The 17,303-nt window shown below is 42.7% G+C and overlaps 1 protein-coding gene and 2 pseudogenes across 2 annotated transcripts in view; 2 read left to right on the forward strand and 1 right to left on the reverse strand.

The window, feature by feature from the left end:
* The window catches only part of TMEM25 (transmembrane protein 25), a 20,484-nt gene extending 16,940 nt beyond the window's left edge, over positions 1-3,544 (forward strand). Inside the window, exon 9 of the transcript XR_011651221.1 lies at positions 3,388-3,544. The gene's annotated coding sequence lies outside the window, so the exon portion shown is untranslated. The remainder of the gene's footprint in view (positions 1-3,387) is intronic.
* LOC139440949 (mast/stem cell growth factor receptor Kit-like) overlaps positions 1-11,695 on the forward strand; it is a 12,578-nt pseudogene extending 883 nt beyond the window's left edge. Inside the window, exons 2-8 of the transcript XR_011651279.1 lie at positions 3,388-3,670; positions 4,018-4,529; positions 4,673-4,996; positions 5,120-5,201; positions 5,434-5,441; positions 5,802-6,130; positions 11,471-11,695. The product of XR_011651279.1 is annotated as a mast/stem cell growth factor receptor Kit-like (transcript). The remainder of the gene's footprint in view (positions 1-3,387; positions 3,671-4,017; positions 4,530-4,672; positions 4,997-5,119; positions 5,202-5,433; positions 5,442-5,801; positions 6,131-11,470) is intronic.
* A 122-nt stretch (positions 11,696-11,817) lies between these two features.
* On the reverse strand, positions 11,818-12,386 carry LOC112314201 (jupiter microtubule associated homolog 2 pseudogene; annotated as a pseudogene).
* Between the last annotated feature and the right edge of the window lie 4,917 nt (positions 12,387-17,303).

Here is a 17,303-nt window from a genome sequence, read left to right on the forward strand (position 1 = left end):
GTATGAACCCACAATCTTCTCAGATCGCCGGCCATCTGAATAAAGCTCCCATAAAGATTTCAATGGCTGTCATTGCTTATTGGGTTTGGTAGTGACAGGCAGCCCGAACGCTGGTGTCTTTTCTGGTTTCAATAGTACAGAGAACATGGGAGCAGGCCAATTCCGAGCAGAGATTGACCTCAGGGGCTGGAGGGATTCTGTTCTTATAGGGCGGATATTTCCTGGCTAGTTTTGGTGGGCTTTTATTGCGAGTGTACAAGTAGTTGTATTACTTTAAAGCTACTGAGCGCGTGGTCTGCCATGATTTTCCTTGACTGGCCACCGGAGAAGGGGATCACACAGTGCTAATTTATTACAATGCTATTATAATGAAGCAGGGGTCATGTAGCATCTTCTGCGCAGGTGCATCTATGATTCACCATGATTCAGCGCTTTTCCAGAAAGCGGGAACAACTGGTCTTAGAACAGGGTCTCAGTCCTGTATTGATGTCCTTTGTCTTAGCCTTGGGACACCTCCGGAGTTTCCTCCTTCCTGACCATCTCCTGCCTCAGAGGCATCCCTCATGGGTAAACTCCTTGGAAAGTGATAGATCTGACACCGGGGATTAGACAGGGGACCAAGCTATCACTTTTCACAAAATGAATGTTTTCCTCCCGAGATTCAGAGGGACTTACTGATCACAGGCCATGTTGGGAGGAGGGGGTCCACAGAGTCCAGAGAGATGGAAAAAGAATTAGAATCCTCTCCCTAAACCTCATAGAGACAGGGTTAGAGGGTAAGCCTGGGATGAGGTTCTGCTGCCCACTGTTCCCCTAGTCATAAGTCTCAGGAGATGGAGGAGAGGGAGAAATAGAGGATGTCCCCATATGGGCCACCACAATGTTAGGGTGGCCACTGATGTAGGCTGTGAAAGAATTCACAAAAAGAGGAACATGCAGTGAGCAAAGCTTTATTCACTTTCCAAGAGAGGAAAGTGGCTAGGCATGAAGAAATACACAGCACTGAAAGGTTGGTACAGTGAGATTTTATTGGATTATAAAGGGTAGGGGATTGCTCTTATGTGGCCACTGGACTGTTAGGAGTTTTGCAACACAGGGGGTTTTGGTTGGTTTTGCATAGCTGCAGTTTTCTCCAATGTTATCTTTTGCCTATGCCTATGGGAAGCAGTTAGTCACATTATATTCTTGCTTTTTGTCGCGGAGCTTTACCTCTGAGCCCCGTGTCTGCCATGGATGAAAATAAGTCTACCAAGACATGATCTGCTTGGGGAAGAGAGGTGGCTGATCTCTCAAAGGAGAAGGGCCAAGAGCCTTTTCCTCCATGGGCTTTTATTAGGTTCATTTCACACAGGAATACAGATAAAGCTCTTCAATCACTGTCAGGCAGTAAGGGTCAAACAATACATAACTTATAGAGAACTTTGAGGACTTATTCTGAGTTACAGTCAGTTAGTTAAAGGGCTATAAAACTTTGGGTGCAATTAAAAAATGGGCAAAGGACTTGAACAGACACTTCTCCAAGGAAGACATACAGAGGGCCCAGAGACATATGAAAAGATGTTCAGCATCACTAGCCATCAGAGAGATGCAAATTAAAACCACAGTGAGGTACCATCTCACACCAGTGAGAGTGGCCAACATAAACAAATCCACAAACAAATATTGGAGAGGATGCGGAGAAAAGGGAACCCTAGTGCACTGTTGGTGGGAATGCAGACTGGTGAGGCCACTGTGGAAAACAATATGGAATTACCTCAGAAAACTAAAAATGGAAGTGCCCTTTGACCCAGCAATTCCGCTGCTGGGATTATACCCTAAGAACCCTGAAACACCAATCCAAAAGAACCTGTGCACCCCAATGTTCATAGCAGCACAATTTACAATAGCCAAGTGGTGGAAGCAACCTAAGTGCCCATCAGCAAATGAGTGGATCCAAAAACTATGGTATATTTACACAATGGAATTCTACGCAGCAGAGAGAAAGAAGGAGCTTATACCCTTTGCAACAGCATGGATGAAACTGGAGAGCATTATGCTAAGTGAAATAAGCCAGGTGGTGAGGGACAAATACCATATGATCTCACCTTTAACTGGAACATAATCAATAGAAGAAAAAAGGAAACAAAATATAACCAGAGTCATTGAAGTTAAGAACAATCTAACAACAGCTGGGGGGGTGGGGGGGACAGTGGGAAGAGGGGATTACAGGAACTACTATAAAGGACACATGGACAAAACCAAGGGGGAGGGTGGAGGTGAGGGAGGGAGGTGGGTTCAGCTGGGGTGGGGTGGAGGGATGGGGAGAAAAGGCATACAACTGTAATTGAATAACAATAAAAATTAAAAAAAAAAAAAAAAAAAAAAAAAAAACTTTGGGTGCCAGACTCATTTCAGGCCTGGACCCTTATCATTTAAGCTGAGGGTACAAATTAAGTAGGTTTCACAGGAATGTATGCATTCTTTCTTAGGCCTGATTCCCCAGGGAATCTGCCCCTCCCAGCACAGGACTGCATTGCCCTCTGTTATTGTTTCAGGCTTAAATCAGGCAAGGGAAGTAAGGCAGCCAAGAGATTAGGAGACTTTTTGCAGACAGAATGAGGACTCAGGCTATGTCAAAGCCAAGGGCGAGGGTCCATCACCCCCTTTTTCTATAGCCCCCCAAGTCCTTCCCTGTGGGCCTTTTTTCGTGACCATGCCTGTCTTAGGTTGTTCCTCCCTTGAGGAATCTTACCTGTCATTGGCTAACTGGTCAAGCTCAGGGCCAAGCAGGGTAAAGTGGGCAGAGATGGCACCCCTGCCAGGGAGATAAGCTTTGTCTCCTTAGTGGCTTATGGTCCCAACCCTGACTCAGCCTTAACCACGGGGGGTTACAGCTTCTGGAACCAGGAAGGGCGGTTCCCAACTGCTTTTCCAGTAATTTTTCCAGTCTGGGGGACATAAGCTCAGAAGAGTAAAATGGCAGTTATGTTTAACAAGCTCATAGTCCTGTTTGGCAAATAGCACCATGATAGCAAATGGTGCCAGGTTTACCAGCGTAGAGTTTGAATCCTTTTAAACTTCGCATTTAAAGAAAAAGTCATTCCACTTTTTGTCTGACATCTTCTCAAAGCAGCAGTGGGAGCAGCTGTTCTTTAAGTTTCTCTGTGTTGAGTAGTGGTGCGAAGCCAGTGCAATTCTGAGAACTAGATGGTGTCAGAGCATAGTTGAGGCTCCTTTGGAAGGATAGCCCCCAGAACTTCCACCTTCAGCTCAGAGGGCGGTCAGGTGTATTGTTTCACCCACATGCTCACTAGTGGAGCTTGACTGGGGTAGGAGCTTGACTTGGCAGTTGGAGAGGAGCATGGGGCTGTGTTATGAGCTGGCTGTTTTCCTGCTTTTCTTCAACAGGCACTCAAGGACAACAAGAATAAGAAAGATGCTGGAAAGTCGACCAAGAAAAACAAAGACCCACTGAACAACAAATCTGGGGGCAAAGCCAAAACCAAGTGGTCCAAAGGCAAAGTTTGGGACAAGCTCAATAACCTCATCTTCTTTGACAAAGCAACATATGAAAAACTCTGTAAGGAAGTTGCCATCTACAAGCTTATAACCCTAGTTGTTTTCTCTGAGAGACTGAAGCCCTTCAGGAACTCCTTAGTAAGCCTTATTGAAGTAGTTTCAGCCCTGGCTAGTGTGTCTCAGTGGATTGAGTACTGGCCTGTGAACCAAAGGGTTGCTGGTTCAATTCCCAGTCTAGGGCACATGCCTGGGGTTGCATGCAGGTCAGATCCCCAGTTCGGGGCATGAGAGAGGCAACCACACATTGATGTTTCTCTCCCTCTCTTTCTCCCTCCCTTCCCCTCTCTAAAAATAAGTAAATAAATAAAGTCTTTTTTAAAAAAGTATTTTCAAAGCACAGAGTTCAAGTAATGTATACCACTAAAGGTGGGGATGCCCTAGCTGTTGGTGAAAATGCATGAAAAACAGTTCCCACCAGCTGTACACTTTGAAAAATAAAACTTTATTAAATTAAAAAAGAAGAACAAATCCATTCCTATACCCTGTTCACACCTTTGCTGATTGGTTGTGATCTCAGCCAATACGATTGCATTATTGTGATGATTCTTACTTACAAATATTTACAGAGAGCCACATATGAAGTACAGTGAAAGGTTGTTGAGGAGGTAAATGGAAACAATTATGTTTACATAGACCTAATGCAACTTCTTTATGATTACAAGTGGGAGTTTCCCAGAAAGAGACTCTGTTTTGGAACAACCTTGGGGGCTGGCACCTTTGGGAAGTTGTTGAGGCCACATCTTACAGCTTCACTAAGTCGGTGTGGCCGCAACTATTGCTGTGAAGATGCTCAAACCAAGTGCCCATTTAATGGAATAAGAAGCCCTAATGTCTGAACTCAAAGTCTTGAGTTACCTCAGTAATCATATGAATATTGTGCATTTCCTCAGAGCATGCATGATTGATTGGAGAGCCCACCCGGCCATTACAGAATATTGTTGCTATGGTTATCTTTTGAATTTTCTTTTATTGTTGTCAATTGTCCCACCTTGTTCCCCATTGCTCTCCCCTGCCCTATCCGCCCCGCTCCGACAGTCAATCTCCACCGCATTGTCCATATCCATGAGTCCTCTATTCATGTTTCTTGACTTGCCCCTTCCCCTTCTTTGAGGAGATGACATGATTCACTTATTTGCTCAAAGCAGGAAAATCACACAGAAGCAGCACTTTATAAGAACCTTCTGCATTCAAAGGAGTCTTTGTGTAGTGAAAGTACTAATGAGTACGTGGATATTGAAAACCCAGGCTTTCTTATGTTGTACCAATCGAGGCAGACAAAAGGAGATTAGCAAGAATAGGCCCATATGTAGAAAGAGATGTAACTCCTACCATCATGGAAGATGACGAGTTGGCCCTGGATCTGGAAGACTTGCTGAGCTTTTCTTACCAGGTGGCAAAGGGCATGGCCTTCCTGGCCTCAAAAAGTTGTATTCACAGAGACTAGACAGCCAGAAATATTCTCTTTACTCATTGTAGAATCACAAAGGTTTGTGATTTTTGTCTAGCCAGAGACATCAGGAATGAGTCTAATTTTGTGGTCAAAGGAAACACTTGGCTATCTGTGAAGTTGACAGCACATTAAAGCATTTTCAGTTGTGTGTACACATCTGAAAGTGATGTCTGGTCCCATGGTATAGGGATCTGTTCCACGCATGGGAAATGTAGCCCAGCTCCCACTCGGAAAAGCCACTGGGTGCGAGGTCCAGCACACAGGACCCACGCCCACGGACAGGTTCTCCTGTGGGGAATCAGGCCTGCATTGTACCTAGGCTGCTATGAGACTTGCTTTTGCTAAAACTCCCTCACCCTGGATTGAGGCAGCAAATGTTTACTGAGTATCTTTAACTTCCTAAAGCCTGTGCTAAACCTCCCAAGTATGGAGTGTAACCAGTTCAACCACTTTCCCCCTTGATCTGTAACACCCTTCTCTTTGAAGTAATTAGCGGCATTCTTTCCGTTGTTGTCTATAAAAGGTAATCACCTACAGTGAACCTGTGCATAGTAAATGAGGACCATCCTCAATGTAATGTGCCCAGAAAAGCAATAAAAGCCTGTCCAGGCAGGGGTTGGGCTCTCTTGGGCTCTCTCTGACCCTCTCACCCTCTCTCTCACTTAGAGAGTGGCCATGCCGTCCCTTTTTCTCCACAGGATTTCTGTAGTCCGTGTGAATTTGTCTATTGCTGCCACAACACACGGATCCCGCTGACTGGGATGCACATCACCATGGGATTTTTGGGTGTGAGCTGTTATTTTTAGGAGGCAGCTCCTACCCTGGAATCCTGGTTAATTCTAAGTTCTGCAATATGATCAATGAAGATTTCTGAATACTGAGCCCTGAGTATGCACCTGCTGAAATGTATGACATAATGAAGACTTGCTGAGATGCTGATCCCCTAAACAGGCCAACATTCAAGCAGATTGTTCAGCTGATTGAGAAGCAGATATCAGATAGCACCCATCATAGTTGTTCCCACTTAGTAAACTGGAGCCCCAGCCAGGAGAACACTGTGACAGACTATTCTGTGCAGATCATTCCATGGGAAGCAACACCATGCCCACCCAGCCTCTGCTTGTACACAAAGCTGCCTTTAGCAGAATGCATACCTGGGGGCTCCCCAACACAATTATCCTCATTATTTTGGTTTCTGTGATTATTTTGATTTTTTTTTAATTGCATCCTACTCCAGGATAAAGAACTCCCTACTATAATCCTGTCTTTATGAGCACACTTATAGTGGTCAATGATTTTTGTCATCAGCCCCCATCCCTTGCCAGGATTCGAACTGCATATATTGACAGTAGCAGAGTAGCTCCTGTTAATGAAAAAAAACTTGAGTTGGAGAAAGGGAGGGTCAGATGGGCTTTAGACACCTTGAGTCTTTTCTGAGAGTTCTCTAATTTCTGTTTGAAAAGCATGGCTAATACTTTATTTCAATAAATAGCAGTAGTCACCTTTGGCCCTCCTAACCATTCATTATGATATGATGGTGCAGCAAGATTAGAAACTGAAATTTAAGCTCTTTTTTAAAAAAACTTTTTAATTATTATTCTATTATAGTTGTCTCAATTTTTTCCCCTTTGCCCTCCTCAGCACAGCCCACCCTCCTGCTCCCACAGTCAATCCCCACACTACTGTCCATGTCCATGGGTCATTCATAGGTGTTCTTTGACTAGTCCCCTCCCCTTCTCTCCACCATTATCCCCCTCCTCCCTCCCCTCTGGTCACTGTCAGGTCTGCTCCATGTTTTCATGTCTACAGTTCTATTTTGCTCATTAGGTTATTTTGTTCACTAGATTCCTCTTATAGGTGAGATCATATGGTATTTGTCTTTTACCAACTGGTTTATTACACTTAGCATAATACTCTCCATTTCCATCAATGCTGCTGCAAAAAGGTAGGAGTTTCTTCTTTCTTTCTGCTGTGTAGTATTCCATTGTGTAAATGTACCATAGTTTTTTGATTCACTCATCTACTGATGGGCACTTAGGCTATTTCCAGCACTTGGCTATTGTAAATAATGCTGCTATGAACATTGGGGTGCTTAAGTTCTTTTGAATTGGTGTTTCAGGATTCTTAGGGTATAATCCCAGCAGCGGAATTGTTGGGTCAAAAGGCAGCTCCATTTTTAGTTTTCTGAGGAAATTCCACACTGTTTTCCACAATGGCTGCACCAGTCTGCATTACCACCAACAATGTACTAGGGTTCCCTTTTCTCCACATCCTCGTCAACACTTGTAGTTTGCTGATTTATTAATGATGGCCATTCTGACAAGTGGGAGGTTGTACCTTACTGTGGTTTTAATTTGCATCACTCTGATGGCTAGTGATGCTGAGCATATTTTCATATGTCTCTGGGCCCTCTGTATGTCCTCCTTGGAGAAGTGTCTGTTCAGGTCATTTGCCCATTTTTAATTGGATTGTTTGTCTTCCGGGTATTGAGTCATATGAGTTCTTTATATACTTTGCAGATTAAACCCTTGTCTGATATATCATTGACAAATATGTTCTCCCACATGTGGTTGGTTCCCTTTTCATTTTGAGGATGGTTTCTTTAGCTGTGCAGAAGCTTTTTAATTTGATGTAGTCCCATTTGTTTATTTTTTTTCTTTATTTCCCTTGCCCTAGCAGATATATCAGCAAAAATATTGCTACATGGGACATCTGAAATTTTACTGCCTATGTTTTCCCCTAGGACTTTTTTATGGTATCATGACTTATACTTATGTCTTTCATCCATTTTGAGTTTATTCTGGTGTATAGTGTAAGTTGGTGGTCTAGTTTCATGAAATTTAAGATCTTGATGTGGAAAATAGAACGTTATTAGGACAAACTTCAGAAGTCTGAATATCTGGGCTTAGAAAACATATTTCATGCTGGGAATGAGACATAGACCATAGAAAATGCTCCTCGAGCATGAACGAAGACTCGCTGCTGAGCATGAGACTTTGTGCTACTGACTTGCTTTCTAACCAGAGTTTGCTGTCAGGGAGCTGAATTGGAGAGAGGGCCTCCGCAGCCAGCATCTGTATATACTCATCCTGCAATTGCACATGTTCATGTACCTGAGGCTGGAGGACCCACAAGGTGTTGCTTCTGGCTCAAGTCAGCTGTATGTAGGAATAAGGAGCCAGGCAAGTTTGAAGGATACAGTTATTGCTCTTTTTAAAAGGAAAAACATAATGATATAGCACAATCTTAACAAAAATCTCTTTTTGTACCCAATGAACTTGCTCTATAGATTCTTCAGAACAAGCCTACTAGCTTCAGAAGGGAATCGTGCTCAATGGATTTGATGCCATTTGAAAGATGTACTGCATGATTCCAGCAGAAGTGAGAAAACAGTGGTATCTTAGTTTGGATACTTCTCTAGCAGGAAATATAATTTAGATTCAGCTTCCTTTGCAGGAATGACCTGGATGCCGGGCCAGTAGCTGTATGTGTATATGTGTGTGTGCTTAAATGTGTACTCATGTAGGCAAATCTTCTGGGGGATATTCATGCCCTGAACCCAAGAGAGTCCTTCAGTACCCAAGAAGGAGCCTGGCTTTTCATCTGTATTGCTCTTTTTTCCCTCTCGTTTTCTTTTTATCGTCCGTACTACTCTTGATTCCCTTCACCTAGCTGTCCTGAGATGCTTACCAGAAGCTTACATACAGGCATGTAGAGGGAGTGGAATGCCTGCCTAAGTACCTATTTATTTGCAATCCACCTGCACTTAAGGCACTGTTATTTATATTCAACATACTGTACTCATTCCTTAGACCTTATTAATGCTACTCTCCTACTGAAATATATTTAAATTTTACACTTTAGGTTGTAGTCTGGCTATTATTCTTAGGGTTTACCTTATTTTTCATCATTGCCTAACTGTAAGAGGTCCATGTGTACATGGCTAGGTTTGTGTGTTGTCTTGCTAGATTCAGGTATGCTGCCTGCACAGTTTCCCCTCCTCGGTCCCTTAGATGACATCTAGAGAACTGTGGCCATTTATCTGGAAGTACCCATTTACACTGGAGTTCTATGCTCTCGCATATTTCCAAAGGTAACACATTTGGGGATTTGTTGTCAGCATAAGAGATTGTCACTGTTTGCCATACTTTGACATTTTGTTTGCATTTCTGTTAACTTTGTAGTAAGAAAGGTGGTTGCTAACTGTATGTAGATGTCTAGGCAATTCACAGGCACTTCACTGAGAGTTTTTTCTTGGATATTCTTGGAAGTTTTTATTTTTAAATATTTTTTTTCCTGTTGACAAATTTTTAAGTATATTTTATTGATTATGCTATTACAGTTTTCCCAATTTTCCACCTTTATCTCCCCTCCACCCTGTACCCCCTAGCCTCCAGCATTCCCCCCACTTAGTTCATGTCTGTGGCTTGTACATACAAGTTCTTTGAGTTCTCTGTTTCCTATACCATTTTTTACCTCTCCCCATCTATTTATTGCCTACCAATTATGCTTCTTCTTCCCTGTACCTTCCCCCCAACTCCTCCCCTCTCCCTCCCCACTGAAAACCCTCCATGTGATGTCCATTTCTCTGATTCTGTTCCTATTCTAGTTGTTTGCTTAGTTTTTGTTTTCATTGTTTTTCTTTTATTTTTTTTAGGGTCATTTATTGATGGTTGTGAGTTTGTTGTCATTTTACTGTTCATGTTTTTTAACTTCCTTTTCTTAGATAAGTCCCTTTAACATTTCATATAATAAAAGCTTGGTGATGATGAACTCCTTTAACTTGACCTTATCTGAGAAGCACTTTATCTTCCCTTCTATTCTAAATGATAGCTTTGCTGGATACAGTAATCTTGGATGTAGGTCCTTGCCTTTCATGACTTGGAATACTTCTTGCCAGCCCCTTCTTGCCTGTAAGGTCTCTTTTGAGAAATCAGCTGACAGTCTTATGGGAACTCCTTTGTAGGTAACTGTGTCATTATCCCTTGCTGCTTCTAAGATTCTCTCGTTCTGTTTAATCTTGGGTAATGTAATTATGATGTGCCTTGGTGTGTTCCTCCTTGGGTCCAGCTTCTTTGGGACTCTCTGAGCTTCCTGGACTTCCTGGAAGTCTATTTCCTTTGCCAGACTGGGGAAGTTCTCCTTCATTATTTGTTCAAATAAGTTTTCAATTTTTTGTTCTTCCTCTTCTCCTTCTGGCACCCCTGTAATTCGGATGTTGGAACGTTTCAAAGTGTCCTGGAGATTCCTAAGCCTCTCCTCATTTTTCTGAATTCTTGTTTCTTCATTCTTTTCTGGTTGGATGTTTGTTTCTTCCTTCTGGTCCACACCATTGATTCGAGTCCCAGTTTCCTTCGCATCACTATTGGTTACCTGTACATTTTCCTTTGTTTCTCTTAGCATAGCCTTCATTTTTTCATCTAGTTTGCAACCAAATTCAACCAATTCTGTGAGCATGCTAATTACCAGTGTTTTGAACTGTGCATCTAATGTGTTGGCTGTCTCTTCGTCACTTAGTTGTACTATTTCTGGAGCTTTGATCTGTTCTTTCATTTGGGACTTTTTTTTTTGTCTTGGTGCACCTGTTATGTAAAGGGACGGAGCCTTAGGTGTTCACTGGGGCTGGGTAACTCATGTCACTGCGTTGTGATGCTGTATGTGGGGGAGGGGTCCAAGAGGGAACAATGGTGCTTGCTCCACTCTCTGCCGGTTTTCAGTCAACTCTCCGGTACCTACAAGAAAATTGGGCCCTTCTGGTGCTGCTTCCCGCGTGGGTGGGTTTGTGTATGTTCTTGGCCCCTGTGGGTCTCTCCAGTGAACTCTCCTGTGAGGCTGGGAGTTTTTCCTGCTGCCGCCTCAATCCCCACGGGTGTTTTCAATCAGAGGTTTGAGGCTTTATTTCCCTGCGCTGGAGCCCTGGGTTGTGAGGTCTGTTTCACTCCCCCGCCGGTCCTCCCGGTTTATCTATGCGAGAATGTGGGGCCGAGGGGTCTCTAGCAGTCGCACTGCCTGCCTGGTTTGCTCCACAATCCACCAGTTTCTGGGTCCGGTCATGCTGCCATGAGTCCCGTCCACCCCGGCTGCTGGTCTCCACCCCTCTTACCGGTCTGGACGAATGTTTCTTCTTTATCTCCTTGGTTGTTGGACTTCCGTGCGGTTTGATTTTCTGTCAGTTCTGCTTGTTTTTTGTTTTTAAATTGTTGTTGTCCTTTTGGTTGTGCGAGGAGGCGCAGTGTGTCTACCTACACCTCCATCTTGAATTCTCAAGCGTATCTGGATAGTTTTAGTCTTGAGGAAGTTAGTGGGCAGGCAGAGATTCCTGTCAGATCACTACAGAGGATTGGGGTAAAAAGCTCTCCATAGAGCGTAAGACTTAAGACAACTTTTTGGTTTATGCCCAACGTTGTTTCTGGATTTCTTTCTAAGGCTTTAAAGTCTGCTCCTATGTTAAGTGATTTCTAGATACTCAACCGGCTGGAAGATTGCTGCTGCAACAAGGACATGAAAGATCGCACTTCATCAGACTCCTGTGGCCTTGCACCAGCTCCCCACCCAGGCCATCTGAGAGTTCCTCCAAAATTGCAGAGTGTTCAGCAAGGAGTCACATTTTCCCCCCACAAAGATACATTTCTTGGCAGTCTGGAAGGCGAGCTCCTCCGTGGCTTTTGTGGTGGTGGTGAAACCTGAGCAGTGGCTTCCAATATGTAACAGTACTGACACACACTCCTCCCTATTCCTTTGGACTAAAGGAAACTTTGAATCCTATCTTTTGAGTTTCTTAACTGGCTACAGGGGAAACAATAGCTTCTCTAGTAGAAAGAGATGCTGGATTTGCCTCCAGGTGGATTCAGGACTTTGTTGTGAGATTGAGGCTGTATTGAGCCCTAACCAGGGCTCCTAGCTGTCAACCGTGGATGGGGACTGGAGCTCCTGAGCGTGGACTGCTTCTCTCAGGCCACCTTTCTCACCCAGCTCTTCTCTGAGCAAGATGCTCCTTGTGGCTTTAAGGTCCAATTTTGGGTCTTCTTCACACAAGAGCACATGGTCCTTGAGTTTGTTTGAGTGTGCCAAGGGTAAAATGGCAGTCGCTGGCGACTCAAAAATGTTACTAGCCTTCCCGCCAGGTGGGTTCAAACACCGTGGAGTGTGGACAGGCATTGATTCCTCAAAGATACCCTTCCTTTCCCCCCTGGGGGTTGGTTCTCTTAGGAACGTTCTGAGGTTCTTCAGTTGGTCCAAAAGTATTCGATGCCATCCTGTTGGGTTGGCTTGAAGGAACACCTTCTGGACTTCTGAAAAGATTGCTTGATGCTCGTACAGGAGGCTTCATGGCCCCAGAGCCGGCTCTGCTGCCCTCACTCTCCGGAATATGGAACATGTCATCTGCTGCTTGGCCCCTCCTAGCCTGCAGAGTCACAGTTCCTGCCAGGTTCCAGAAACTTTTCTTTAAAAGATCTCCAGTTGAACCATCAACAAAATATAAAGAAACTACTGAATGGGAGAAGATAAGTGCAAATAATACATCTGAAAAAGGGTTAATATCTATTTTTTAAAAAATATTTTATTTCTTTATTTTTAGAGAGGGGAAGGAGGGAAGAAAGGGAGGGAGAGAAACATCAATGTGTGGTTGTCTCTCACGGTGACCCCTACTGGGGACCTGGCCCGCAACTCAGGCATGCGCCCTAACTGGGAAGCTCAGTTGGTTGGAGTGACATTCTGATATACCAAGGTTGTGAGTTCCATCCCCAGTCAGGAACCATACAAGAATCAAGCAATGAATGCATAAATAAATAGAACAACAGAATGGATGTTTCTCTCTCTTTCTCCCCCCTCCCTTCCTCTCTTTCTCTCTCAAAGTCAATCAATAAAAATTTTTAAAAAACTTTGATGACTTATCACCTCACACCTTTCAGATGGCTATCATCAATAAATTAACAAACAACAAGTGTTGGTGAGGAAGTGTAGAAAAGGGAACCCTTGTGCATTGTTGGTGAGATTGTAAATTAGTGCAACCATTATGGAAAACAGTATGGAGATTCATCAAAAAATGAAAAATAGAGCTGCCATATGATCTAGCCATTCCACTTCTGGGTATTTATCCAAAGAAAACAGCAGCTTTAACTGGAAAAAACATATGCACACATGCACCCCTATTTTCATTGCAGCATTGCTAGTAATAGCCAAGATATGGAAGCAGCCTAGATGCCTATCAGTAGATGATAAGAAAGACGTATATTCTCATATATCTATGTACATATATACATGTATACACATACATATACATATGTACACACACATATACATGTGTATGTGTGTATAATGGAGTATTACTCAGCCATAAAAAAGAATGAAATCTTGCCATTTGTGACAACATGGATGTACCTAGAGGGTATTATGTGAAGTGAAATAAGTCAGAGAAAGACAAATATACCATATGACTTCAATTACATGTGGAATCTAAAAATAAGTAAATAAATCAAAATAGAAACAGACCCATAGATATAGAGAACAAACAAATGGTTGCCAAAGGGGAAGGGATGGGGAATGGGAATTCTAAAAATCTCAATTCTAATGTGCAACCAAGTTTGAGAAGTACTACTCTATGAATTTTTTTTAATAAAAAAAAATTATCTTGCCTGCTTTCTTTCTCTAATTTCCTTTGTTCTGTTGGATTTGGTCTCTATTTTTCTGGCTTTCCTCAAATGTGATGATTTCTGACTGTATGTTCAAATTTAAGAACACACATACACACAAGATGTCTAGACATTGATGGGTAAGTTGGGACCTGGATATTTGCTTAAAGACTGTTAGTGTCAATAGATCTTTTCTTTTTGGCTGATCAGTTTCTCAAGACAAGACTTTTCTAGCCCTGACTGGTGTGGCTCAGTAGGTTAGGCATCATCCTGAAAAGTGAAAGGCCACAGGTTTCTGGTCAGGACACATGCTGGGTTGCAGGCCAGGTCCCTGTCTTGGGGTGTGCGAGAGGCAACCAATTGATATTTATCTCATGCATGGATGTTTCTCTCTCTTTCTCCCTCCCTTCTCCTCTCTCTAAAAATAAATAATCTTTTTTTTTTTTTTTTTTTTTTTTAAAGAAAAGACTTTTCCAATATTCTGCTTTGGAGGTATAGCCTGGAACAGGTCTGAGAGTCTCACTGCTCATTATTCTATTTTATCCTCTTAATTTAAATATGGCCTCTTTATTCCTGTCCTCATAGTTGCTTGGTATTCTTGTATCCAGAGAGCCTCCTTGAATCACAGGTGTCTATTGTCTCTTGAGGTAAGAGGCGAGCAGCACAGATGAGGAAGTTTCTGGCAATCCAATATTTCTACAGACATCTTAAGCCCAATCCAGCACACATGCTGTCAGAAATATCTGGCACTTTTATTTTCTCCTCCTTTCCAGGGTTCTGCAATGTCAAATGGCTTACTTCTTATCGGTTTCTCTATCCGTCTCCTCCACAAGCAGTCAAATTGCAGGCTTTGCCCCCCTTCCCACACTAAATCAGTTACCACTTGTCCATCTTCCAAAATTGTGTTGCTATCTTGCCTACCATCATTTTCTTCCTTACTATTTGCCTTTGCTGTTGTATTTTTTTATTCCTATATTGTCATTTTAGTAAATAAGCCTTAAGGAGGGAATGAAGATGTAAATACTTGTATTGATATTTGTTTATTTAGAAGTGTTGAGAACTTAGGATTAGCAGAGGAGAGGGACACTTCCAGCAAGGAAGAGCCTGCATGAAGGTTTAGTTAGAGGAGGAAACTTATGAGTTCAGTGCACAGTATGGTGAGCACATTGGTTCTGCAGCTTACAGTGGGAATTTTGGAAAATGAGGATTTGAGGGTAGGGAGACAGCAGCTCAGAAGAAAGTCTAAAAAGCCAAACTGAAAGTTTAGAGACTTCTAGCCAAGATGGAGGCATAGGTGGATACACTTTGCCTCCTCGCACAACTAGTAAAGGACAACTTAAAAACAAACAGACCAGAACTGCTAGGAAATCAAACTGTATGGAATATTTCTCCCTTGGAGGGAGAAATAAACATTCAACCAAAACAGAATGAAGAAACAAGAACTCAAAACAATGAGGAGAGGCTTAGGAACCTCTGGGACAACTTCAAATGTTCCAACATACAAATCATAGGGGTGCCAGAAGAAGAGGAAGAGCAAGAAATTGACAACCAAGGAGTTAAAGAAGAAACGTTCATTTAGACTGGTAGGAAGGGTGGAGAAGGGCAGCCGGGGCAGAGACGACACATGACAAAGGGGCTACTGGAGGACCAGTTGATCCCACACTTGTGTGTGGATAAACCGGGAGAAACAACTGGGGAGCAAGACAGACCACGCAACCCAGGATTCCAGTGTGGGGAAATAAAGCCTCAAAACCTGTGGCTATAAAAACCTGTGGGGGTTGTGGCAGCAGGAGAAACTCCCAGTCTCACAGGGGAGATCTTTGGAGAGACCTACAGAGTCCTAGAATGTACACGAACCCACCCACCTGGGAACCAGCACCAGAAGGGTCCAATTTGCTTGTGGGTAGTGGGGGAAGTGACTGAAAGTTGGATGAGAGCCAAGCAAGTGGCACTGCTCCCTCTCTGACCCCTCTCCCACAAACAGCACTACAACACAGCAACCTGGTTTGCCTGACCCTGGCAAATACCTAAGGCTCTGCTGCTTACAACATAACAGGTGTGCTGAGACAAAGAAATATGGCCCAAATTAAAGAACAGATCAAAATTCCAGAAAAAGAACTAAGTGAATGAAGAGATAGCCAATCTATCAGATACAGAGTTCAAAATACTGGTAATCAGGATGCTTACAGAAATGGTTGAGTATGGTCACAAAATAGAGGAAAAAGTGAAGGCTATACAAATTGAAATAAAGAACAATATACAGGGAACCAACAGTGAAGGTAAGGAAACTGGGACTCAAATCAATGGTTTGGAGCAGAAGGGAGAAATAAACATTCAACTGAAACAGAAGGAAAAAACAAGAATTCAAAACAATGAGGAGAGGCTTAGGAACCTCTGGGAAAAACTTCAAACGTTCCAACATACAAATCATAGGGGTGCCAGAAGAGGAAGAGCAAGAAATTGAAAACTTATTTGAACAAATAATGAAGGAGAACTTCCCCAACCTGGCAAAGGAAATAGACTTCCAGGAAATCCAGGAAGCTCAGAGGGTCCCAAAGAGGTTGGACCCAAGGAAGCACACACCAAAGCATATCATAATTACATTACCCAAGATTAAAGAGGAGAGAATCTTAGAATCAGCAAGGGATAAGGACACAGTTACCTACAAAGGAGTTCCATAAGACTGTCAGCTGATTTCTCAAAAGAAACCTTACAGGCAAGAAAGGGCTGGAAAGAACTATTCCAGGTCATGAAAGGCAAGGACCTACATCCAAGATTACTGTATCCAGCAAAGCTATCATTTAGAATGGAAGGGCAACTAAAGTGCTTCTCAGATAAGGTCAAGTTAAAGGAGTTCATCATCACCAAGCCCTCATTCTGTGAAATGCTAAATGGACTTATCTAAGAAAAAGATTAAAAATGTGAAAGGTAAAATGATAACAAACTCACAGCTATCAACAACTGAACCTAAAAAACCAAAAATGAACTAAGCAAACAACTGGAACAGGAGCACATTCAGAGAAATAGAGATCACATGGATGGTTATCAGTGGGGAGGGGGCGGGGGGAGAATGGGGGAAATGGTACAGGGAATAAGAAGCATAAATGGTAGGGACAAAATAGACAAGGGGAGTTTAAGAATAGTATAGGAAATGGAGAAGCCAAAGAACTTATATGTATGACCCATGGACATGAACTAAGGTGGGAGGAATGCTAGTGGGTAGGGGAGTGCAGGGCAGAGGCGAATAAAGAGGAGAAAAAAATGAGACAACTGTAGTATCATAATCAATAAAATATACTTAAAAGAAAGTTTATACTTAGTAGTGTAATTATCTTATCTTACATTTTGTGGCACTTAATGTTTTCACATGGTTTTTACCCACAGGACAAGCCTAAGAGTTTAGTGTTTATTATAACTGATTCATATGTAGTTTGAGACATAGAAGTTAACTGATTTTTCTCAGGGCCAAAAAACAAGTAGCCAAAGGGAGTAGCTACAGATTGTTAAAGAGGAGAGAGGAGTCCCTGTTCAAAACAGTTCCTGAAGATGATCACTGGAGAGCTACGGTGGGTGTACTGAAGTAGGGAGAAATCCAAAAGTCTCACACATTAATCAGTAAGTTAGGGAGGAATGTTGGTCCTCATTATTTGCAGATTCCGTAT

Source organism: Desmodus rotundus, chromosome 5, assembly GCF_022682495.2.
Source record: "Desmodus rotundus isolate HL8 chromosome 5, HLdesRot8A.1, whole genome shotgun sequence".
Taxonomy (NCBI): domain Eukaryota; kingdom Metazoa; phylum Chordata; class Mammalia; order Chiroptera; family Phyllostomidae; genus Desmodus; species Desmodus rotundus.